Raw genomic sequence first — 27,116 nt, forward strand, 5'->3', positions numbered from 1 at the left:
AAAAAAAAAAAAATATCAAGCAAGATATCTGGGACTCCATTAAAGCACTTTCTTGACAAAATTTTGTTTAAAAAGCCAGTAAACACTTTTCACGTTCATATGTTAGTCATTCCACTTTGATTTTTACCTGAATCCTACATTCAGACTTTGCCAACTTTTTGCATGGCTTAATGAATTACTAAAAGTGTGTGCAGTGTAACTTTCAACAACTTTGAAAAGTAGCAACCAATAGTAAAAATAAAATGCAACTAATTTGAATCGTTTTATTAGAAGTTCTTATATAATTTATTTCTTTACAGGTCTGCTTTCTGGGAAACAGACTCTGCACCTTGGGTTATGTCTATCTTTGAGTGTTTTTTCTTTCCCAAAAAAGAACATTATGCTGATAGATATTTTACTTCACAGCCCTGTGACTGCAAGCAATCCTTATGCTAATCTGTGAAATGTTAACATTTGAATTATTTTAAAATGTTAAGATCTTCCCCCCCCCCCCCCTTAAACTCCAAGGGAAAATGGGTCTGAGTTCACCCTTTCTCCTTCTATCTCCCTCGTTCTCTTTTTTTCTCTGTTGTGTTAGATAGAGAGTAACCTTTCAGGGGGTGTCATGCCCCAGGGTATCTATTCAATACCACTGTGCCCAGGCGGGCAGGCTTCTCTCTTTTCGTCTCTCTTTCTTACCTCAGGAAAAAGAACAAAAAAAAAAAAAAGTGGGGAGGAATGTTTATTAACACCTCCGCCGGCTCACTTGGCCCCGCTGGGGTGACCTGATTATCGCCTGTCTGTAATTATGCTGAAACCAGAGGTGTGCTGCTCTTCATGTGGGGGTCCTGATTATGGAGGCGAGGCGTTCTCGGCATCTACCCAAGAGCCTTGATGAGTATTAACACAGGAGTCCTGTTGTTTGTGCAGCTTTGTTGTTAGGTATATATGCTCATCAGGCAGATGATACCTAAGGCAGGAACTTTGAGAGTCAGAGGGTGCAGGTGGAGTAAAAGGTATTATTGTGGTGTGGTTTTTTTTGTGTTTTTTTTTTTTGTTGTTGTTTTTTTTACATTCCTTCATCATGAGCTCTTTTGTCTGCGACTGTTTTGCAAAAATAATAAAATCAAATAGCACATAAAACTTTGCCAAATTCCAATGCTGCAGCAAACAAAGCAAAACTTTGCGGCCTAGTTTTACAGACAGGGCTTAAGGCCTGTTCACACCGGGACGAATTTCGCGCGCGTTATTTGTCGACGTTTAACGCCTCGTGACTAAACAATGGGCGCCAATGTGAGTGTTCACACCGACGCGAAAAACGCCACGCGTAAAAGCGTCATTTTTTAAAAAACGCCTCGGGTTCGTTTTTTTGGTCTGACGCGCCGCGTCAAAACCTATCCGACCAACGAGATTGGCGGCTTTGCTCACGTGTCTGGTACTTCTGAAGTTACAGTAAAACGCAAGTTGAGGGCGCTCAAACACAAAACGGTCTTGCCGAGCACACATACGGCGAAGAAGAGACAAGATACCTATGGGCAAGATGAATGTTGAGCTGCTGGTCTCGGAGCATAAAGAGCTATAAGATAATATTTATATTAGTATTTCTGTAATAATAGTATAGTATAGGGTGACCAACAGTCCTGTTTTCCCGGGACATGTGTAAAACGGTCACTTTGTGCTTTATAGAAATCTGAGCTGAGATGAGAACTGCGCAGTTAGATTTTGACAAGTGAGGAGAGAACCGCTCTGCCGACTCTTTGTATTCTTTCTTTTATTTTATTTTTCTATTGTGACCAGATGTTTGTTTGTGTTTTTTTTTTCTCGCTCGATCCCGATGTATGAGGAGGACGAGTGTGACGTTTGAGTGGTTTCATTCAACGCGGGGAAATACGACAACTCTCGTCTCTCGTGCATCTGTTCATCCGACAACTGCTATGTTTTTATCTCTGGGCAACATCTCAACTTTGCGTTACACATGTCCTGTTTCCACGTCCTGTCCTGACTGTTTTTAAGTGATGAAAATGTCCTGGTTCTCAAAAAAACTGCTGGGAAAGATCAGTCCGACAGCAAAATATAGATGGGCAAACAAGGTGGACGAGGAAGAAAAACAAGATAAAGAGGATGAAAACTAAAGATATAAATAGATTTTGTTAGTTCGTTTTTGTAAGTTTGTGAGAGATATTTTTTGTTACATTTGGAGGCATTTCTTTTAGTTATTTATTATTTATATATTTATTTTTCTAATACAGAAGACATTATTTCTATCATTATTTCATTCGTTTTTTTTCTATCTGTCATAATAAAACATTAAGACATGAATATGATCACCCTAGTATAGTATTCTATTATTATTTCTGTTTTACATTAAGCGCCATCTAATGTCAGGGAATGAATTTGCATGTTCACCCGGCTCATCGTCAGCGAAAAACGCTTGGGTGTGAACACAAAAAACACGTTCAAAAACGCTGACGAATATCGCGCGCTGATATTCGTCCCGGTGTGTACGGGCCCTTAGATTAAGCCAGGATTAGGCCTTAGTTTAATTATAACATCTAAGTAGCTTTTATAAACGTCCCTTTAGCCATGTTTCCACCGCAATTACCAGGAACTATTTGTCCCAGGAACTTTTTTCATAGGAACTTTTTTTGCCCGAGACCGCTTGTTTAGAGAGACCGCGGACTTTTTTACCCGGAACTTCATTTAGTCCCTGGTTCCTGCGGTGTAAAAACACACCGAGTACCATCCCAAAGTTCCTAGTTCCTATAGAGAAAAAAAAACAAAAAAACATTACTGATGTGCATCTTAAAACAAAACAATGGCACTGGCTATTTTAAGATTAAGTTGCTTAAGTGCAAGTTGCTTTCACTTAAAACAGAAAACATGCATTTTAGTCTGGGACTTCCCAGCAAACAAGCTTCTTTGGGGCCCGAATGGGGCCCTTGCGGGCAGCCCACTGCGGGCCCAGATACCGGCGTGAAATGCGGGGCACGTGTGGGCCCCACACTTCGGGACCCAGGTGGGGCCCCAGTGGGACAGCCCACAAGTGTGGGCTGACTGTGGGCAGGCCCACAGTAAGTAGAGTGGACCCCATTGGGGCCAGTTGTGGGCCCACGGTAAACCCTTATAGGGGCCCATGTGGGGCCATTGCGGGCAGCCCACTGTGGGCCCAGATACCGGCGTGAAATGCGGGGCACGTGTGGGCCCCACACTTTGGGACCCAGGTGGGGCCCCAGTGGGACAGCCCACAAGTGTGGGCTGACTGTGGGCAGGCCCACAGTAAGTAGAGTGGACCCCATTGGGGCCAGTTGTGGGCCCACGACAAACCCTTATAGGGGCCCATGTGGGGCCATTGTGGGCAGCCCACTGTGGGCCCAGATACCGGCGTGAAATGCGGGGCACGTGTGGGCCCCACACTTCGGGACCCAGGTGGGGCCCCAGTGGGACAGCCCACAAGTGTGGGCTGACTGTGGGCAGGCCCACAGTAAGTAGAGTGGACCCCATTGGGGCCAGTTGTGGGCCCACGGTAAACCCTTATAGGGGCCCATGTGGGGCCATTGCGGGCAGCCCACTGTGGGCCCAGATACCGGCGTGAAATGCGGGGCACGTGTGGGCCCCACACTTTGGGACCCAGGTGGGGCCCCAGTGGGACAGCCCACAAGTGTGGGCTGACTGTGGGCAGGCCCACAGTAAGTAGAGTGGACCCCATTGGGGCCAGTTGTGGGCCCACGACAAACCCTTATAGGGGCCCATGTGGGGCCATTGTGGGCAGCCCACTGTGGGCCCAGATACCGGCGTGAAATGCGGGGCACGTGTGGGCCCCACACTTCGGGACCCAGGTGGGGCCCCAGTGGGACAGCCCAAAAGTGTGGGCTGACTATGGGCAGCCCCACGGTAAGTAGAGTGGGCCCCCATTGGGGCCAGTTGTGGGCCCACAGTGGGCTGCCTGCAATGGCCCCAAATGGGCCCCTATAAGGGTTTGCTGTGGGCCCACAACTGGCTCCAATCGGGGCCCACTCTACTTACCGTGGGCCAGCCCAAAGTGTGGGCTGACTTTGGGCTGGCCCACACAAATTATAGCAGGCTGGATGTGGGCACACTGTGGGTGCAGTTGCAAAGTTTGAGCACACAGAGTAGGTACACCCATATTACTATATGCAGTACAATTGGACTTGTTAGCAGCAATAAATCGAGGGTCATGTTTTTTCCCCAAATAATTTATTTATATTTAATAATAATTATAATTAATGATAATACAGTTTAAAACAGCAATAATCACAGAAAACAGGGGATTGAAAATTAAAAATCAATCCTCAGGGGCAACAGTAGTTCTGGCCCTTCCTTGCCTTCCTCCATCTCTGTCCCAGGGATTACGGAGCCATGTCTTCATATTGGCTTCCACCTCACATGCAGTGACTTGACTGCTTTTTGTCACAGCATCTAAGTGAGAAAGGAACAATTGAAATACAAATGTTAAAAACAAAATAAGGGTTGTACTGTTGAACCATTTCAACCTAAGAAAGTTTTCAACCTGCACTTTGAATGAGGAAACGTCTTCTGATTGTTCCAGGTGCTATTTATAAATGCTCAACTAAGAGAATGACTGAATAGGTCAATGAGAGAGCTGCGGTTTATAATAACATTTAGTTGTAAGTCATTTTGGTTGGTTAATGATGAACTAAGCTTTTACAAAATATTCATAAATGATTAGCAAGTGATATACTAACATTTTATGTATGTTTTGTCAATTCTGTTACAAGTCATTTACAAGTCATTAGTAAATGATTAACTGATTTTTTATGAAACATGATTATGCGTTTCATAAATGTTTATAAGTGATGTAAATTATTGTATGTTTTGTAGATTCAGTTATAAATAATTTACAATTGTTTAATAAAGGTTTTTATTTTCTCCCTACTTATTAAAATTTAAATTTAAAATTACAAACAACCACCAGCCTGAAAAACATGTTGTATGAAGACTGTTTAAAATACCCCTCCTAATCCTCACAGAATTTGCAAGACAGAACTGATAACACCTGGGCTTATCGATACTGCGGTCTTCCTTAAAAAAAGCTTGTAATTATTTTTTTTGTACTCGTAATGATTTGTCATTACAAGTGTACAGCTATGTGAGTGGTGTTATTAAGAGTGACCACGGTGAATATATATGAAAGATATTAATAAAAATGATGTTAATTCAGCCAGTGCACATACCTCTGTTTGCTTCCTGTTTTCAGGCGAAGCCCACAGTAGTTGATTGTCGAGTTCACGCGCGCGATCATAAGTGAATATCATCTTAAACCTCTGTGTGTTCAACATCTGATTCGGATGAACTATCCATTTGAGCTGATATTCTCAGAACACCACACAGTGGTAGGTTTGAGACGATATAAATGAACTCACGTGTGAGATCAACAATCGACCACTGTGGGCTTCGACAGAAAACAGGAAGCAGAGGTATGTGCGCTGGCTGAATTAACATCATTTTTATTAATATCTTTCATATCTACTGCAGTCAGATTGACCGTGGTCACTCTTAATAACACCACTCACATGGCTGTACACTCGTAATGACAAATTAAGGATGTTAAGAGGCTAAAAGCAGGTTTAGACCATGCCCCATTGAAGTCAGCAGGGTGCGAATTTTAAAAAGATGATAACACAGTGTAGGCAACACCGATTTTTGTCTGTACTGACAGCACTCCAAATGTACAAAAAAATTAGCTCAATGTTAAAATTGACCGGAGTTGTCCTTTAATTTGGCCCCAGGGCCCGTTTAATGTTTAATACCGGGTTTTGGTTACTATCCCAACGTATGGGTGAGTTCTTATGGATGAAGGTCTGTTGTGTTCGGTCTCTTGGTTTGTGGTAGTGGCAGCTATTGTGAAACTCACCTTTGTCATGTACTGGGTGTGGATGGCATCAAGATCTGGTCCTGAAGAATCACAGGGTCAAATGATATCTCATCTGGTAACAAGAGCATAGTAACTTTAGAAACTCCAATGATATCTTTACCCCCTGATATTGCATTGTGGATATAAATTCAAACATTTAAAGGCTAAGAATATGAGCCATGAGTAAACTGGCCAGATATCTGTGAAAAATAACTTGCGTGCCTAAAGTTGCTGACCCCCTGAATTCAGCATTTAAAAGTTAAAAGAACTTTAGTATTTATCATTAAAAAAATACATGAAAATAAATAAATACCTTAGCGCTGGACAGTATGGTGTCTCATTGGCCAACATAATTAAAAACACACCTAGAGAATATACCAACGACCATGATATCCTGTTATCATAATAGTTAAATTAATTATTATAACTTATGACCATTATAACATTATATTATTTTGCCAGCTATTATTTAGCCTACAGGCTTCTCAAGGACAATATCACTGAAAAAAAACTGTGGTTAATGAGTGTGAGACTTCATTAAAAAGCATAAATCCTACAGACCCCAAACTTTTGAACAGTATGTTTGAAGTTTTGCTTACTAGTCGAGTTCATAGCCGTGGAGGTTGTCTTGGGACAGGGCTGTAGCAGGACATCATGATGATTTTCTAGACTAGAATATAACATGCAATGTGTCACAGAGCCAACAATGTTACATAGGATTTGCAATAGAACAAAGGGTTTATTACAATGAATCAAGCTAGAGATGCAATGCAGAAAAGAGAAAAAGAATATAAAATCTTAACGTAATGTATTGTGCAATAAATGTATGAAATTATTATCATGAAACAATAATTCCCCCTTTGTTGTGGAGGGTTTTTTTTCTGTCCCTTCTGAAATCACTTTTATTATCAATCTTTGTAAGTGACGTCACTGATCAACAGTACGTTACAGTGTGAATTCTTTCAGGCTAGCTAGCAATTAGCTAATTTCCAATAACCCATTGAAAAATTACCAGCAAAACAAAACTATCAAAAACTGTTATCAACACAAAGATGTGGATAAAACCCCAAACTTATGTAAAACAAGAGCTAACGTTAACTTAACTTAACGTTACCTATTCTGAAAACAGTTGAGATGCTAACGGACTTTTTCGAAGACTCAAAACCTTTTCTACAAAACAGAAGCGTATCAATTATACGTAAGAAAGGTGTTAGGAACGTTTGTATGTATTATTTGTCTGATTTTGTTAACTAAACTTACCTGAAAGCAGTGGAAAAACAGAGAGACGCTATTTTTTGCTGTTTGTCAGTTGAAGAGGTTTCCTCGTTTCCATGGTTTCCATCTGCTCGCGTGCGCTCCTGTCTTTGAACCGGACAACTTTGAATGCGACTCGCACGCGCGTTGAAACCATAACAATTCAAAAGGCACGCAGCATTTAAACATCTAGAATTATAACATGTAACAATTTAAAATATCATTCATTTTATATCATGAATTTAAAAATCATTATGTAGTTCTATGACCCATGTAATATTATTTTTTTCATTAGAATATGAAAGCACTAAAATGCTATATAAATGAAAGTTGGTAATGAAATTACGCCCAGTGACGTCGCAGTTTCGTTTGTGTCTGATTGTGTCTCAGTCGTTACATCAGTGATGTAGGCCTATTTATTAGTATCAATAATATATAATTTTATTATGATAAAATGCATCACTGATGAATACCAAAACAAATCAGTAAACCATTGTATTGTTTTTATTGTGACAAATAAGTTAATTTTATTTAATAAATATGGAAACACTTTCTGTGCAGTCCATATAATGATTTATAGCACCATTTATACTTATTTATGAGCAATATTACTATTGTATAAATATATTCATAAAGACTCATTAAGACCTACTGCATTACAATATATAGTTACATCTATATTTTTTTATAATTCCTTATAAGTCAAAAATTTGTTTTTAAATGCACATGCTCATAATCCATATGTTATATGCAGTTTTAGTTAATTATGGACTGACATTTCACAGGATCGTTAAATAGTTTGATTAAGCTTCTAATATTAAACCTTCTAATGTTAAAACATTTGACTGTTAAACAACTTAACTTTGCATGGGCTAACTGCCTCGGGCCCCATGTGGGTTTTCTGTGGGCAAACCCACAGTGGGTTGCCAACAGTAAACCCTCATGGGGGCCCAAATGGGCAAAACTGCTATGGGCCCCGCATAGGCTAACCCACTGCGAGCCTGTGTGGATTTTCTGTGGGCAAACCCACAGTGGGTTGCCCACAGTAAACCCTCATGGGGGCTCAAATGGGCAAATCTGCTATGGGCCCCGCATGGGCTTACCCACTGGGGGCCCTTGAGGGGTTTCTGTGGGCAAACCCACAGTGGGTTGCCCACAGTAAACCATCATGGGGGCCCAAATGGGCAAAACTGCTATGGGCCCCGCATGGGCTAACCCACTGGGGGCCCATGTGGGTTTTCTGTGGGCAAACCCACAGTGGGTTGCCCACAGTAAACCCTCATGGGGGCCCAAATGGGCAAAACTGCTATGGGCCCCGCATGGGCTAACCCACTGGGGGCCCATGTGGGTTTTCTGTGGGCAAACCCACAGTGGGTTGCCCACAGTAAACCCTCATGGGGGCCCAAATGGGCAAAACTGCTATGGGCCCCGCATGGGCTAACCCACTGGGGGCCCGTGTGGGTTTTCTGTGGGCAAACCCACAGTGGGTTGCCCACAGTAAACCCTCATGGGGCTCAAATGGGCAAAACTGCTATGGGCCCCACATGGGCTAACCCACTAGGGGCCCTTGAGGGGTTTCTGTGGGAAAGCCCACTGTGGGCTTGCCCTCAGCAAGCCCACATGGGGCCCCAAAGGGTTTGCCCTTGCCCACACTGTCCCACAGAAAACCCACACTTACCCACAGTGGGCCCGCACTGGCATGTTTGCTGGGTTGTCTCTGAAACCATGGTTGTATATGAGTTTGGTTTAATGTGGTAGACAGCGACTGAACAGAGAAGAGTGTATAAATGTTTTGATCATTGTGTGTATCTGTGAGAATGCATGTTTGTTCATATGGACTGTTCTGTAGTGATCAAAGAGGAAAATTGTTGGCGCCTCAGATCTCTTGGTCATAAAGAGGCCAAAGGGTCCACATAGGCCTATGTCTGTTATGGAATTATTAATGGTTTGTTCTTTACAAACTGTTATAAAACTTGATTTCTTAAGAAGGTATGTGTCTATATTGAAGTATAATTCTGAATATTAACCAAATAAACATGTGATCTCTCTCCAGGGTGGCCGCAGGTCCTTAAAAAGTATTAAAAAGTCTTAAATCAATTTTCCTAAAAGTATTAAATTGTCTTAAACGGTTAGTTCACCCCAAAATGAAAATTCTGTCAGTATTTACTCACCCTCATGTTGTTTCAACCCCGTAAGACCTTCGTTCATCTTCGGAACACAAATTAAGATATTTAAGATATTAAGATCGCTCCTGCATACAGTCCATAGGCTTCTTGAGGGACTGGCTCTTGCTGTCCTCGAAAAGTCATTAAAGACATCGTTAAAATAGTCCAAGTGACTACAGGGGCTCAATCTTAAGTTTATCAAACGACGAGAACACTTTTGTGCGCAAAAAAACAACAAAAATAATGACTTTATTTCAACTATTCGTTTATTTCTCCCTCTGAGCGAGTCAGGTTACTAGTTTAATAGCGTAAGCTTCTGTTATTGTACGTCACACGCATCACACACACGTGACCAGCGTCGGCCAATAGTGAGCCTACGTGTGACGTAGCTCTACGCAATCACACTACGTTAACTGACTTACAGGCTTATGGAGAAGGAAGTGAATAGTTGAAATAAAGTCGTTATTTTTGTTGTTTTTTTGCGCACAAAAGTGTTCTCGTCGTTTGATAAACTTAAGATTGAGCCCCTGTAGTCACTTGGACAATTTTAACGATGTCGATGTAACGAGGACAGCAAGAGCCAGTCCCTCAAGAAGCCTATGGACTGAATGCAGGAGCGATCTTAATATCTTAAATATCTTAATTTGTGTTCCGAAGATGAACGAAGGTCTTACGGGGTTGGAACAACATGAGGGTGAGTAAATACTGACAGAATTTTCATTTTGGGGTGAACTAACCCTTTAAATTCAGTTTGACGTGTCACCGCAAAGATGCAGCCAAAGGCAATCGTTCTGCCAGCCAGGTCGAATATTTTCTACAAGGTAACGTAACCTCATTTGTACATGACCTATCAACTGACCAATCGGCTAACCTAACCTTAACCAATCGAGCTGCTTCGTGGGCGAGTCTTGACGTGGCGGGATTCGTAATTTTGCTACAGGTAATATAGCAAATGGTTGATATAGCCACTTAGAGATAGTGGGTGGGTGCACAGAGACAAGGGCGCGATCGAACTGTGTGTGTGTTAGAGACACGCGGGTGCGATCGAACAGTGGAGACATGAAAAACATCCGTCATTTTGTTCATACAGGACAACATTCAGTCTGCAAAGTGTTTACATATATTTGTGTAGGCCTATACTCGCTTTGAAACACTGTTTTAAAAGCAAAACATATTTATCCAACCCCTATTTGAAACAGTCTGTGTGTTGTAACGTCTGTCAGAGTTTGAAGTCTGCCCAGATGAAGAATAGGAAAGACAGTGCAAACGAACTGGTAGTTCCACGAGTCCTTTTATAGTTGCTTTCTTTCAGTTAAGCTCACTCTTCATATACATGTCGAAAGATATGGAATTATTTTTATGTCAATAACAATGAACGTAACTTTTCAAGAAACTAATAAAAATATAAATTGAAACTAAATAAAATATCTTTGAAACTGAAAAAGAATGAACCGCACGCAATTTTTTTGACTTTGTTTTTAATACACTACATGTTTTGCTAACTATTCCTCATATTTCGTTTACTGATCTACACTTACAAATGCGCTTCCAGAGTTTTCATTTACGCTTCTGAAGTTTTCGTTTACGCTTCTGATGTTTTCGTTTACACTCCCTGAGTTTGCGTTCGCTGTTCTGACACAAATCTCTCGTGGGGGCGGGGCTAGTATCAGTGTATTCTCATTGGCTACTGAGTTTTTGATTGACAGCTTCTTGACCTGGAAGTGAAGACGTCAGTGTTGTGTTTAGACGTGTAGATGTGAGCGTCTGTAAGCGCAGCTTTCTATTTCAATTAGGTGATATTACGTTTATATCTATATTTATTTACTGCTACACTATATTGTTGAGATGATTTCTTATAGAAGGAATAGTACAGACAAATGATATAATTTGTCGTCGTCGATATCAGAATATTGGATAGCATAGGCTACTCGTGGTAAGTCTGATTGTTTTTATTTTTTATTAATTAATGCTAAACTAATACTAATTATAATTAGAGCTCAGTGAGAGCCCATAACATTATACAGCAGTGTTGTCTTGATTTAATAGGCAAGTTAGCCCAATCTTTAACGTTACATGCCTTGTTTATCTAACGTTTCATACAGTTACAGTCTTCGATTAGATCATACCCAGATAGCAAAAAATATCCGCACGGCTTCTTTTTGCCGCCGGCCTGACGCTGTCGGCTATAGGTGCATCCCGCTGGCGGCGATGAAACGTTTGCCGCCGAATACGTCACTGACGGTCACTCCCATTTTTTGCGAGATGCCGCCGGCGAATAGCTGGCGGGCCGCCTGCTTCATTTTCACTGGCGGTTGCCTCCGTCTCATGGACCGCGGCCGGCTGGCGGCAAACCGCTTTGAAATACAAGGATTTCAACACTCAAAATCGACCAGCCATGGCTTACTATTTGCTCCATGGGTTTAGGCTATAACAGATTCTTGACTCTTGATTCCATAAGGTCTAGGAAATTACGTTTAAATTAAATAGGCTATGTAAAATATATGTAATTATTTTATGCAGGTAAAAAATATTTATATTTCTTTGATTGATGCACATTTGAGACACCAATTAACCAAAAATAATTTGTCAATAAAACTTATTTGTCAATAAATATCTTTCTGATTAGGTTTTACAAAATATATTTAATTCGTGGTATGAACAATTTAGAAGATATTTTATTATTATTTTATTATTTATTTTAAAGGCAATTAAAAAATAGAATCATTTAGATTGTGAATGTTAATTCACTATTTTGTGCATAGAAAATCTATAGCTAAAACAAATGTGTTCTAGCTATAATTTTGCTATTCACAAAATAGCAAAATAGTGAATTAACATTCACAATCTAAATGTTTATATTTTTACAAGACTGTGAACTGTGAAGTACTGAATTGACAGTTTTGCTGTGTTCATGTTTTTTTTTTTTTTTTTTTTTTTTTTTTGGTAAACGGGGGCTCGATTACACACTGAAGCCACTGAGCCCCTAACAATATGACAATCAGTTTGCCGCAGTAAGAACCTTTCTTTTACGATCTATGGTTAGAACACAGCATGAAGTTACAAACTCGTGTACAGTAGGTGGCGGTATGCACCTAAAAGTTGGTTGCAATCCGACAATAATCAAGAGAAGAAGAAGATTGCCGAAGTAGAAGTTACTCAGCCCACAGTTTGCTTGCTAGCAAAGTCATCGACTACCGTCGTATAAGTAAGTATATGTTTCCTTTTTTTGTAACGCAATATTATGTTTACATTGGTTTTATTTTATCTTTTTAAAATATGCTAACTTAGTCATCGTTGTTCTTGCAGTACGCTGCTAGTCCTGTTGCTAGAGTGGCTAACGTTCGCAGCTAACACATGCTGTTTTGCCTTTGTTAGGACACGTTGCTAGTTGTAGAAATGTAACGTTAATTAGCTACTTACAGTAGTTAGCCAAAGCTTTACATCTAGATGGACTAAGTATAACTTGTATATAGGTTGTGTAAATTATTTTGTTTGTCCGAACTAGTATTTTGCTAGTTCAGTTCACAATGTAGCTAGCACGCTATAGTGGTTAATATTGGTTCTCTTTGATCACTGCAGCAAGCTTTATGGAAAAGAACGTGACATACAACATGCCTGGATTGGTTTGGTGCACCTCCTCAGACAAGAAGCCAAAAAGTATGGTGTCCTTGATAACATATCATGCTTCCCATTTGAAAACTTCCTTGGCATGGGTGTCTTAATAAACAATAGACAGTCATCGCTCAGTTATTGGCCCTTGGACTCCCCTGTCACCTCTTGTACAGCATGAGGTTTTCTGCTATGAAGGTATAGTCTAGGCATATGTCTTAGTGTCCATCGTTTTAACAGTATTGAAAACAGTGCCTTTAGATGTATTTATTTATTTTATTTTTTTGCAGATTTACAGAGACTCCAGAATGAAAAACAAACCCTAAGGGAAAGCAATGCACCAGCAGGTGAGAATATGCACTTAAATTTAACTTTTTGTGTGTGATGTAGGTCCAAAATTACCATATGCCTTTCATTTTGTCGCGTCAGATGACAGCGGCTCACTTCAAGAGCAGGTGAAGCAAGTTGGGATAATGTTGAAGATGTTTGCTCACACTGGGCAATCAGGTACAACTTGCAAACAACTTAAGCATTGGTTGTTGGTTTAATTCCCAATGGGGCCCATTAGTAGTTGAGGGACCCGGACTGACTACTTTATTCTTTTATTATGGGAACCCCTGTAGGTGCAGACGTCTTGGAGAGTTTGGGCGATGTTGTTCGCAGCATGGACAACAAAATGGACTATGCTGCATCATTTTGAGTTATCCCTACCAGGGGATATGTTACTCCCACTAGACACCCAGGAAGATTTGGCGTTACTTGACAACAGTATGAGGCAGGATAAAGAGCTCCATGTACAATTTGTAAGTGTTCTGATTTCGTTTATATCGCAATAGTGAAAAAAAAAGTGTTGTTTTTTTTCTTTCTAAAAAGTAAAATTAAGATTGTACACAGCATATTCTACAGTATGAATGCACACCCTGTTACATTTTAAACTTATGAGAAGCTTCAGATAAATGTAATTTGTTACACTTTTTTTTACAGGGACCTAAAGACAACCGTGTGGCGAATGCTTCAGAGTATCTTCTCTAATCACCTTTCCATCAATATAACCTGGTCTGTTGTAGGTGATAAAGCATGTTTTAGAGACATGTTCCTGAAGACCATTGTTCAAAGTAAGTTGGATATTTTTTTTTTTATATTTAAGTAGATGTCTATGACTTTATGCCTTTCAAATGGAATGACAGATCTTTATTTTCTACAGGAGCCATCCGAAAGAACCCGGCGACCCAGGATGCCACTGATGAGGCGATCCAGGTTAACGTTACACATCACCTGAAAGGCGCATCTGACCGTGCAGGTGGAAAAAGGCACCGCTGAGTGGGACCCACAGCCGACCCCTTAAACCTAGGCTGACTACTGACACCCCAGCATCACTTGACAACTGGAACCCTTTCTTTATCCTGCAGACAGTAACTTCAAGACATCTAAAAAAGGCTTGTTACAGTGCTTAACTCTTCTATTTAAATACAGCTTGTAAATCCTAGAATATACATCTAATATTTGATTTCTGCACATTATCTGGTATCAAATATTCCACTTGCCGTGACTTTAGTATTGGCTTATTTCATTTAGTCAGTGCTTAACGATTCTACATGCTCTATGCACGAACCCTGCTGACGTATGTCCAAAAGAATCTCAGCCAGCTTCTTTACTTCCACAAGCGCATTCTGCAGGCAATGTATATAGCGGCAAAACTTTAACAAAATTCATTTTCTTTCACTTTTCAATTCCTCACAGTGTTGTTAACATCATTATCGTTAACCGCAAGAATTTTTCGTAAACAGTGAGTGTAACTTACCACTATCTCCACCTAATGCAAAACCGGCTTCTGACGCAGCACCGGATGTAACTGGGCGTCCTGAGACAAAGCCGGAAGTGATCGTGCATAGAGCCTATTATAGTTTGCAAATCCCGTTTCATGCCTGATATTTGATATTGCACATTAACTAGTACCAAAAATTCTACTTTCATTCCATCAGTGTGCTTAACTGTTATTCTATTAAAAATAGCTTGGAATACTATTTCATACCTCTGATACTTGAAATTGCACATTACCTGGTACCAAATATTCTACTTCATTCTGTCACAGTGCTTAACTGTTATTCTATAGTTAAATATAGCTTGTAAATCCTTGTGCCACAGGTCAGCATTGCAGTTATAATGGTATATTCTCAAATTATTTGGTGTTCTTCACTTTCTTTGGTACCAAATATCCTCATTACTTGTGTTTACTGGTAATTCTTTTCATCCCAGAGCTGAACTCTTTATGTTATTAGCAAGTATTGTAAGTGTTATACAGTGTTATATAGTGTTATATATACAAATAGTGTTTTTTAACTAAAAATGTATTGGAAAGCTGTGTGTGTTTGTATTTTTCTGTTATATTTCAGCGATCTGACATTGTTTAATGACAGTTACTGTACTTTCAAATGTGGAAATAAAATGTCAAATGAAAATTTGTCTGGTTTGAGCAATCATTATTCTTGATAAACTGCATGCTGTAAATATTAAATTAAATAAATAAATATATAGTGCAATAAGCGGCGGGCCGCGGTCAGCACGCTCGAAAAGAGCGTTTGCCTCCGACGGGCCGCTGAAGGTCCGCCTTCGGTATAATAGGCGGCGGAACGGCGGCTGGCCGGCGGGCCGTCCGCGGAACGAAGGCGGTAGGAAGGCGGCAGACGCTTTTAAAAAGCGGCTGCCGCCGGCGGTCCGCCGTCAAACGTGTTTGCGATTTCGCCTTTCTGACGCTTCTACTGCCTCCGGAGCGCCGCCGGCGGCCCGCCGACTCATTGCTATCTGGGTATTTGCTTCAATTAGATCATATTTCCCCCCTGCCACCCCAGACAACATTGTGCTAGAGTACTGTACAGTATCTGTAGTGTAGCCTACAGTACAAAATGTACTGTATCAGACAATGACCAATGCCATTGGACCAGAGCGCTGTCAATCACTGCCCGACTCAACTTTGGCAATGTAAAGCCAATTGCTGATTAATTTGTGATGCAGAGTTTTTAAAAGAGGAGAGACAGTACTTGCCCACTTTCCACGTCTCTATTCATAATATGTAAACACTCATTTGTTTTGAAGTATAACCCTGGTCGCATTTTTTATTCTGCAAAAGGCAACAAAAATGCTTTTTCTGTATCCATATTTGAGTAATAATTATGAAAAAAAAAAAAACATTTTGGAGAAAAATGTTGCATTTTTAATAGTCTTTAATAATAAATATATATCCAAATGCAAAACCTAATACATGCAAGTAATTATGACTGAAAAAATCCAGCAACTAGGGAGTAGACACTACACAGCCATGGATAAATGTTTATTGGGCTATACAGCCATCTACTGGTTACACAATAGTATTACAGATGATAAATGGTGCGTGAGTCAGAGATAAACATTTAGTGCTGTCAAATCCCTTAAAACATTTATATAATTTGTTTGAAATAATTATTTTAAGTCTGCAAATGGTTACTGCATGTGGGAGTTCAAAGCAGTTTGTATTGTTAGATTATAATATATTTCCTTTTTTCACTTTCCAGGGATTTGAGCAACTTTTCCATAAACAAAATTCTGATGCTGACACAGAGGATGGAGTGATAATACCAGAGATCAACTGTCTCCATCAGACAATAATGTTACTTTGTTCAGACATATCACCTTTGAATGACTGGGATCCTTAATATCTTCAGACATCTGTTGTATTTTATTTTAATATTATAAAATAGCAAATATTTTAATTTCTTTGGAGCTCTAGATTAAAACAAACACAGTACACAAGAGGTTGCAGTTTATTCTTATTAGTGTCTGCTGATCATGGATTAGCATACCAACAGCATATGAATGGGATGGTTCACCCAAAAATAAAATTCTCACTTATTTTACTCACCCTCATGCTGTCCCAGATGCATTTTACTTTCTTTCTACAGATAAATACGAATTAAGATTTTAAGGAACGTAATCCATCTCTGCAAGTCCTAAAGATGCTTTAAAAACCACACACAGTGACCGTGATGTCCATGCGACCTCAGTGGATGAATCAATACTTTCTGAAGTGAAACAATAGGATAAAAAAAATTATATTAATGTAAACTGTTTTAACTATTAAAAATAACTTCCAACCAACTGTCATACATGGGTTACAATCCACTTGTGTTATGTGGACTCACAGAGATGTATTATTTCATTAAAAATCTTTGTGATTATACATTTTATTATGTATATTATGAGAATACTGTGGATTACATGTATAGTATGCAGTTAATGTTTTGTGGATTCTGGTCTTTCCTGTCATAACTGCATCCAAGACTTTCACTTTGATACTTGTGTACAGGTATATGCTGTAGTGACAATAAAGAATGAATAAAGTTATTAGATTTTTTTTATTTAAATTCATTTAACTGATTTTATAAGTCATAATTGAACCTGTTGATGATTGTTCAAATATATTTACCATTTTAAATGTTAGAAAATAATATTAACGAAATGAAATAAATAAAATTATCAGCATGATTAAAAAAATGCCAACAAAAATATTCTTTGTGTGAAATATGTAATGAAATGCCCTTTGAGGTCTGTATCATCTGACAGCAACCCACGATTGTAATTTTCATATAGTTTAAATTCCTCTTATTTAAGTGATCATACATGATCATTTGATGGTGTAAATGCATATGGTAACAATAAGAAATTTGATGGCCATGGTTGCCAACCTTGATTGAATATATCACACACGTATACTAGTAGGCTATTCTCTTTATATTGTAATAGCACAACCTATTCAGAGCCTGACATGCAAATTAATCATCAAAAATAAACAAATATTCTCCTAAAACATTGGACAAAATATTTTAAGTAGTCATATACAGTGGGCCTACTTTGATGTACAATTACACCTGAATAGACTGATCTCTTGTGAACCTAAAAGCTTCTGTTGACAAAGTAATCGCAGCAGAAGGTAAATACAGATAAAATTAAAAAACAAACATAACTTAATATCACTAAAATTTAATAGAAAGCTGCGCTTACAGACGCTCACATCCACACGTCTAAACACAACACTGACGTCTTCACTTCCAGGTCAAGAAGCTGTCAATCAAAAACTCAGTAGCCAATGAGAATACACTGCTACTAGCCCCGCCCCCACGAGAGATTTGTGTCAAAACAGCGAACGCAAACTCAGGGAGTGTATACGAAAACATCAGAAGCGTAAATGAAAACTCTGGAAGCGTATTTGTAAGTGTAGATCAGTAAACGAAATATGAGGAATAGTTAGCAAAACATGTAGTGTATTAAAAACAAAGTCAAAAAATTGCAAAGATATTTTATCTTTCAAAGATATTTTATTCAGTTTCAATTTATAATTTCATTAGTTTCTTGAAAATTTACATTAATTTTTATTGACACAAAAATAATTCCATAGAAAGAGCGGATGTTAACAGGTTAAAGAAAACGTCCTCGGGTTACGACTGTAACCCTTGTTCCCTGAGAAGGGAACGAGAACTGCGTCCAAGTGACACTTTGGGGGAACGCCCCTCAGCGTAGCGTCTCTGAAGCATGAATGAAACTAAGCCAATCTCCGATTGGATCAACGTGATGACGTGATGTGTGACGACACATAGGCGGAAGCATATATAAGGAACCGGCACACACAACATGTCAGCTTCTGTGATGAAGCAAGCGCTCCCAGGCAGGGGAAGGCATGGCCACGAGACGCAGTTCTCGTTCCCTTCTCAGGGAACAAGGGTTACAGTCGTAACCCGAGGACGTTCCCTATCGAGGGAACTCAAACTGCGTCCAAGTGACACTTTGGGGGAACGAGTACCCACTACGCCACAACGCGCCCTGCCTGTCCTGGTGTGAAGCTGCTCACAGGCACACTCAGGACGCGAGCACAAGAGAGCCGGGTGTCGACGGAATGTCTAAGCTGTAAAACCTAATGAAGGTATGTGGGGTAGCCCATCCAGCTGCATCGCAGACTTCCTGGATGGGGGCCCCTGCGAGAAGGGCCCTAGAGGATGCTATGCCTCTAGTGGAATGGGCCCTCACAGCCAAAGGTGAAGGCATACCGCGCACCTGATAAGCTGTGGAAATCGCATTGACAATCCAGTTGCTGATGGTTTGTTTTGAGGCCGGAAACCCCTTTTTGGGCGACCCGAAACATACCAGCAACTGGTCCGCCTTCCGCCATGAAGAGGACCTCTGAATATATATCCCTAGTGCTCTGACAGGGCAGAGCCTATGAAGTCTCTCCTTATCCGCCGTCAGGTGAGGTGGGGGATGAAATGCCTGCAGAACCGTAGGCCGTGCCACATTAGATGGCACCTTAGGCAGATAGCCAGGCCTAGGGTGAAGGATGGCCTTAATGTTGCCTGGAGCAAACTCCAGGCACTCGTTAGATATGGAGAGCGCCTGAAGATCTCCCACCCTCCTCAGAGAAGTGATTGCCAACAGAAAAGCGACCTTCAGCGTTAGGTTCTTGGCCTCAGCCAATCCTTCTAGAACTACTGCCAGGTCCCAAGAGGGAACCCTGGTATGAGCCGCAGGTCTCATCCTCCAAGCTCCACGGAGGAAACGTACGATCAATTGGTGTCTCCCCAGAGACCCATCACCCAACGGAGCGTGGAAAGCCGCAATGGCAGCCACGTACACCTTGAGCGTGGACGGGGTAAGACCAGAGGAGAAGCGATCTTGGAGGAACTCCAGCACTGAAGCCACTGGGCAGTTAACTGGGTCAACCTCACGCCTCCTACACCAATCAATAAACATATTCCACTTTAAACCATACAGTTTCCTCGTGGAGGGAGCTCTAGAGCTGAGTATGGTCTCCACTACTCCAGCTGACAGGCCGGCCTCTAGGTACTGTGCCCCCTCAGGGGCCAGACCCACAGTTTCCATAACTCCGGCCGAGGGTGAAATATTGAGCCCCCCGCCTGTGTCAGCAGGTCCCTCCTGAGGGGAATCTCCCACGGAGGGCCGTCTAGGAGCAATATTATGTCCGAGAACCATACTCGGGCCGGCCACAACGGGGCTACCAACAGTAGACTGATCCCGTCGCGACGGACCCTTTCCAGAACTCCCGGGAGCAGAGCGATCGGGGGAAATGCATACAGACGCAGCCTCGGCCACGTCTGCACCATAGCATCCAGCCCCAGTGGGGCTGGAGGGGTGAGGGAAAACCACAGCGGACAGTGGGTCGTCTCTCGAGACGCAAACAGGTCCACTTCCACAGGGCCGAACCTCTGACATATCGACTCCACCACCTCGGGGTGAAGTCTCCAATCCCCGGGCCTCAGCCCCTGTCTCGACAGGACGTCTGCTCCCTGATTTAGACTTCCCGGGATGTATGTTGCTCTCAGAGACAACAGTTTCCCCTGGGACCACAGGAGGATCTGATGCGCCAGTCTGCATAGAGGGCGAGACCTCAGGCCCCCCTGATGGTTTATATAGGCCACCACTGACATGCTGTCTGACCTCACGAGGACGTGATGACCTCTGAGGTCCGGCAGGAAGCTCCTCAGAGCCCGGGAGACCGCCAACATTTCCAGGCAGTTTATGTGCCAGGAGGAATGATGGTCCCGCCATAGGCCTGTCGTGAAGCGGCCGTCCATGACCGCGCCCCAGCCCGTGAGGGAAGCGTCTGTCGAAACGGTTTTCCGGCGACATGGCGCTCCCAACACTGGACCTTGGGACAAGAACTAAGCTTTCTTCCACATAACCAGAGAACGAAGGCATCTGCGCGTAACTCTGATTGTGCGGAACGGGTTCCCCTCGGGGAGAACCCTTGGTTTTTAACCACCACTGGAGGGCCCTCATGTGCAGCAGGCCAAATGGAATGATGTTGGACGCTGCTGCCATGAGTCCCAGCACTCTCTGGAAATGCTTGACAGTGACGGCTTGGCCTAGCTTTATCCCAGCCACTGTGGCCAGAATGGACTCGACTCGCGCAGGTGACAATCGTGCCCGCATTACGACCGAATCCCATACCACTCCCAGGAACGTAGTCCTTTGGGCTGGTATCAACACGCTCTTCTTCGTGTTTAGTCTCAACCCCAGTTTCTGGATGTGGGCAAGAACAACATCTCGATGCTGAACCGCCAGCTCTTGAGACTGGGCCAGAATCAGCCAGTCGTCTATATAGTTGAGCACCCTGATGCCCTGGAGCCTCAGAGGTGCTAGAGCTACATCCATACATTTGGTGAATGTGCGGGGAGAGAGAGCTAGGCCGAATGGAAGAACCCGATATTGGTACGCTTCACCCCCGAAAGCGAACCTCAGGAACTTCCTGTGGGATGGAAGGATGGATATATGAAAGTATGCGTCCTTCAGATCTATCGTGACGAACCAATCCTCGGATTGGATCTGACTCACGATCATGGGAATAGTGAGCATCTTGAACCTGAATCTCCTCAGAGAGCGGTTCAGATATCTGAGATCTCTGATCGGACGCAACCCCCCATCTTTTTTGGGAACTATAAAGTAGCGGCTGTAAAACCCGGACTCCCTGTCTAGTGGAGGAATATGCTCTATGGCCCCCTTTGCCAGCAGGGAGTTTACTTCCTGTTCCAATACCCGACCCTGCGTCGGGTTGACTACAGTCCAGCCCACCCCGTTGAATCTGGGTGGGTGGAACCCGAACTGCAGCCTGTACCCGTATTGTATCGTGCGCAGCGCCCACGGGGAAATAATCGCTAGATTTTTCCATGCATCGAAATATTTCGCCAAGGGAACCAGGCTCTCGAGCCTGGTTTTGGATATTAATCGGGATTCGTTCTCGACCGCCTGAAACAGATCTCCGGCAGGACTGGACCGAAAACGATTCTCGATGGGCGAACGCAATCGCTGCCCGTCCGCAGGCTCGTGGGGCGGACAAAGCAGCTTGCGATCGCTGGAAACCGATGCGTCCCGAAACGTACTTGACGGCGGGAGAACGACATCGATTTCCTGCGGGCTCCGCGAGGGAGACGACCTCAGTCGCTCCATCACGGGTGGGGCCGCCCGCAGAGATCCTAGCACTGCTAGGACCTCTTAGATGTTTTCTTAGCCTGCAGGACGGCCCTCAGGTCGCCCTGCTTGGTTTGCGGGTTAGATTGAGAGCGCCGTCTATGCCCCCAAGCTCCTTGAGGGGGGGCTCTAGACGCGACGCTCTCTCTCTGAACCTGCCTGTAGGTGGAGGAGCTGGTACCTGGCTGAGGCTGCGACTGCCCACTGGGGGCAGACTTCCTGGATACTGAGCGGCGAGGGAGAAACTGTTTGAAGGCCGCTGATTGATTTTTCGCCTCCTGAAACCTTTCGACAACGGTATTAACAGCGTCGCCGAACAGGCCAGAAGGCGAAATCGGGGCATCAAGGAGGAAAGCCCTGTCTTTCTCCCTGATGCCCGTCAGATTTAACCATAAATGTCTCTCCGAGACCACCATTGCCGCCATGGAGCGACCGACAGACAAATCAGCGACCTTCCTCAATTCCGCCACATCCTCCGGAGTTGGTCCCTCACCATCATCAATATCCTTAAGAAGGTCGGCCTGGTACGCTTGGAGAAGCGCCATGGTGTGAAGACTCGCACCAGCCCGACCCGCAGCCATATATGCCCTGCCCACCAGTGAAGATGTTTCTCTGCGTGGCTTGGTGGGCAGCACCGGGGCTTTAAAGGATGATGCCGACTCAGGTGATAAATAATTAGCCAAAGGCTGTTCAACCCGCGGCATCATCCCATAACCATTCTCTCGTGCCCCCATGATATTACTATATTTTAATATAGTGGGATTGGAAACACGAGAAGAATGGGGTTTCTTCCACGATTTACACACCTCAGTATGCAAATCGGGAAAAAAACGGTAAGCCCCGATGATGAGGTTGTTCCCTGTGCTGCAGGAAGCGCTCATCTAATTTGCTTTTAACTTGCACTTCCTGCTTTTCTTGTGGCCAATCGATCTTTAAATGAGCCACTGCACGGGAAACAACCTCTACCAGCTCCTCATATGCGGGGACACGGGGTGGCGAGTCATCCCCGAAGTCCCCGCCCCCTTCGATGCTGAGCACGTCCACCTCCTCGGAAGCAGACAGCTCAAGCATCGGATCCTCGACTCGCGCAGAAGAAGCCGCCGAGCGGGCTTCTGCGCGAGGCTCAAGGGCATCGGAACTGTCCGATGAATCCCGAGAAGGTGCCTCAGCAGCCTCGGGATCCCCAGACAGATCCTTTTGCGAGCCCCATGAAGAGCGTCGCCTTTCCGCCTCGGCGGACGCGGGTCCCGCACCACGGGGCTCACGAGGCTCACGAGGCTGACCCTCTTCATTGAAAAGGGCCAGCCGGGAACGCAGCACGCGGAGCGGTAAAGCCTCACAATGCTCGCAAGCAGCTCCCTCAAGAGCTGCCTGCGCGTGCTGCATTCCCAGACAATGTGTACACAGTTGGTGTGTGTCCCCGCCCGTGATGTAGCGAGGGCAAGGGTGCACACACCGCCTGAAATTCACACTCGCCATTATCAGATTTTAGGGAGATATACTTGCTTAGACAGACAAACAATAAATAAGACTGACAGTCACAGAGAGCGCTTAGCTGAAGAACAGAAAGCTGACATGTTGTGTGTGCCGGTTCCTTATATATGCTTCCGCCTATGTGTCGTCACACATCACGTCATCACGTTGATCCAATCGGAGATTGGCTTAGTTTCATTCATGCTTCAGAGACGCTACGCTGAGGGGCGTTCCCCCAAAGTGTCACTTGGACGCAGTTTGAGTTCCCTCGATAGGGAACACTCTGTAAAACGCTACAAATCAAAGTGGAAGTAAACGCATTATAGTAAAACAACAGCCTGCGATAGAGCGGTCATCTTCCTCTTTGCGCGAGCATTCTCACTCTCACTGAGCGTGCGCGCTCACATAACAACATCACACATACAATAACGTTCGCCATAGAAGAAGTCATCTTAAAAGCATGTCAACATGTCATGAACACTAGGTGGCCGTTACAGAGTTCCATCTTTTGGAGATTCATCATATCGCATTGGTTTTCATTTCTTGTCCTCAAAACAGGGCACTAATCTGTTTATTTTTTTAAATGATTGTAGTATTATTTTATACGGAAATCAATTATTTATAATTCTTATGATGAGAATAAAGTTAGGGTTAATTAAAATTAAGGAAAATAAATATATTGATCTGAAATATAGCAAATTAATTTTTAATTTATTAATTAAAAGGTACAATTACCAAACATATCTGTCTTTTTTTTATCTTTTATTAGTTTAATTAATAAACTAATTATATGAAACTATTATCAGTACACTATAATTAAACTGGTTCTATGCCTTTATTAATAAAACTAAATCTAAGCCTTTATTAATATGCTTTATTAATTAAAACATTCAAGGCTTAAGACATTTATAAAAATGCCTTCTATATTTCTTTTTACTCCATTGTACTCCTAAGGCAACCCCACGTACAAAAATTGACCATTGGTTATTTTCATTTTACCATATTTTTGAACAGACAGTACTTGGAAATATTACTGTATATTTTCAGTTTTAATTTATATTTCCATCATAAGTTTTGTCTTAAATTTAATTTAGAAGTGGTATTAAAAAGTCTTAAAAAGTCTTATTTAAATTGTTTATACCTGTAGCCTCTCTCTCTCTCTCTCTCTCTCTCTCTCTCTCTCTCTCTCTCTCTCTCTCTCTCTCTCTCATATCATCATCTAGCATCATCCTTTGGTGAGTGTTCAGGGAGTCTTCTAACTAGTGCACTTGCCAGGCGTTTGCTGCCATCTAATGGCTATAAGGCCAAATTACTCAGTTTACTATGAAAAGTTCTAGATGAATTTTAAATGTGGACATTACTGATCTGAACTAACACCATGACTGAAACCTTTAGTTTCTCATCAATTCAGTTAATAAATCCATTAATAACAATATAATGTCCTTGAAATTAATAAGTAATTGTCAAGAAAGAGGTAAAAAACAAGGCTGAAAGTTAATTAATATTATAACTAGAAAGAAATTAATTAGTGGTGTTGAATAAGTCAAGAAAATTATTACTACTGACTAATTTGTAAAAACCCTCAAGAAAAGTGGTCATTTGACCAGCAATGTCCGAGTAACCACTCCAGAAACCGCATACCGGCTGAAGGCTAAGCCATTTTTATTTTAATAGCACAATTGATGTTGTTTTAAAGCAGCTTCACAGAAAATTGCACCTTACTGGCTAAAAAAAAAGTAAAAAAAAACAAAAACAAAAAAAAACAACAACAGTAGAGTTATTAGTTATTTAGTCAAGTCAAGAGTTAAGTCCAGTCAACTTTATATCTATTGCGCTTTATCCAAGACAGATGGTTTCAAAGCAGCTTCAAAGCCTAATAAAAAGGAAAATAATGATCAAACATACTAACTTGTGCAAATATACGACAAATTCTGCTGTAAAGCAGCTCTACTATTTATTACATAATTGTGTAAGGGTGTTCAATTAATACATTTAAAAATATATATATATATATATGAAGAGTTCAGATGCAAAAGCCTCTAAATGCCATTTGAAATTTTCTTCTTTAATGATGATTTTTATCAAACTTGTATATTTAAGTTCAGTAATTTCACTTAAATAACAATTAATAGGTAATTATCCTTGCCATTTAAGTGAAATTACTGAACTTAAATATACAAGTTTGATAAAAATCATCATTAAAGAAGAAAATTTCAAATGGCACTTAGAGGCTTCTGCATCTGAACTCTTCATATATATATATTTTGTAAGGATTATATTGTAAGGATATAGTGACAGTTCCCTTTCAAGGGAACTCACACTGCGTCTATTGACGCTGAGGGAAAGTTTTACGAAAGTTTGATGATGTCTTAGGGCTGTAGTCAAGACCACCTTTGTCGAGTCCAAGACAAGTCCAAGACCAGGACTAGTCGAGTCCAAGTCAAGACCGAGTCCAAAGAGGTTCGAGTCCAAAAAGGTTCGAGTCCGAGTCAAGACCGAGTCCAGGACAGGGGGAAAAAAAGTCTTCAGGGCCTGAATTTCGCTTTTGCCAAACAAAATTATTCAATTTATCTTGCCTAAATGTTTGTGCTCATTGCATTTTTTTACAATGGGGTAATGTTGTTAAGAATTTACACAACACAAAGGATTGATTTAAATTGTTCAATTAAATTGAAAAAAGTTACAGAAATAAATACAATAAAGATACAAATAAAGACAAATAAAGAGAAACGTTTTTGAATAGGTCTAACACTAGTATTCATAGACAGAAACTGAATAAAGTAATCAAATGGAAAATAACACTGGATAATATTTTAGTCCTGAATAAATTAAACACATAGGCTATTAATCCTGATTCGTTTAACTTAAAGCTCTCTTTTGCTGTTTTGAGGACAAAATTAATGACTGACACATATGGTTACTGTCACTTTAAGAGGCAGTGCATGGATTCTCTCTTCATTATACTGGCATGCGTTTTATGCTTATTAAAGACAAAACCGACTATGTTTAGACCATTATACTCACGAAGACCGAAATTGACACAGTTTTGAGTGTTAAAGCAATATAGCTAATCTGTGAACTTTTGTTACTGGCCAGCTGTTCTTGAGGCGGATTTTCTATGAATGTGCGCATAGTCATCCCAGAGAGCGCACGAGGACTGATAGTTTAAAATTGCTTGAATGTTAAACTGGTAAGACTTACTAAGAGTAGTTCACTTTTCAGATAAAACGGAGGTATAACTTATTGGTCCAAAAAACTACTCACAAAACCTCTCACAATACAACTTTAATATAGACGGATGTCCTGTTACTTTATCCACAACAGTAAAAGACCTGGGTGTTATACTAGAGTGCAACTTGTCTTTCGAAGATCATATTTCATATGTTACAAGAACAGCCTTTTTCCACCTTAGAAACATTGCTAAGCTATGTAACATGCTATCTGTTTCTGATGCAGAAAAGTAAGTTCACGCATTCATGACCTCCAGACTAGATTACTGTAATGCTTTATTAGCCGGTTGTCCTGCATCCTCAATAAACAAGCTACAGTTAGTACAAAATGCAGCTGCTAGAGTTCTTACTAGGTCAAGAAAATATGATCATATAACACCGATTTTATCATCTCTACACTGGTTAAGTTCCGTATCAATTACAAAATACTGCTACTGACCTATAAAGCCCTAAATGGTTTAGCACCTATGTACTTAACGGACCCTTGTTTCGCCCTAGAATCCA

At 41.7% G+C, this 27,116-nt stretch overlaps 2 long non-coding RNA genes and 1 pseudogene across 2 annotated transcripts; 1 reads left to right on the plus strand and 2 right to left on the minus strand.

Moving 5' to 3' along the window:
- Positions 1 to 3,973: 3,973 nt before the first annotated feature.
- On the minus strand, positions 3,974 to 7,473 carry LOC120495517 (uncharacterized). Its single transcript, XR_016146756.1, has 4 exons — positions 7,133 to 7,473; positions 6,472 to 6,542; positions 5,873 to 5,945; positions 3,974 to 4,416 (listed from the first exon to the last, which is right to left on the minus strand). It is a non-coding gene; the product is annotated as an uncharacterized LOC120495517 (long non-coding RNA).
- A 4,791-nt stretch (positions 7,474 to 12,264) lies between these two features.
- LOC120460960 (uncharacterized) lies at positions 12,265 to 15,362 on the plus strand. Its single transcript, XR_016146805.1, has 7 exons — positions 12,265 to 12,496; positions 12,871 to 13,098; positions 13,191 to 13,247; positions 13,330 to 13,407; positions 13,524 to 13,703; positions 13,885 to 14,015; positions 14,105 to 15,362. It is a non-coding gene; the product is annotated as an uncharacterized LOC120460960 (long non-coding RNA).
- A 7,054-nt stretch (positions 15,363 to 22,416) lies between these two features.
- Positions 22,417 to 23,388, minus strand: LOC148973291 (uncharacterized; annotated as a pseudogene).
- Positions 23,389 to 27,116: the final 3,728 nt, after the last annotated feature.

Source organism: Pimephales promelas, chromosome 16 (assembly GCF_988280905.1).
Source record: "Pimephales promelas chromosome 16, fPimPro1.hap1.1, whole genome shotgun sequence".
Taxonomy (NCBI): Eukaryota; Metazoa; Chordata; class Actinopteri; order Cypriniformes; family Leuciscidae; genus Pimephales; species Pimephales promelas.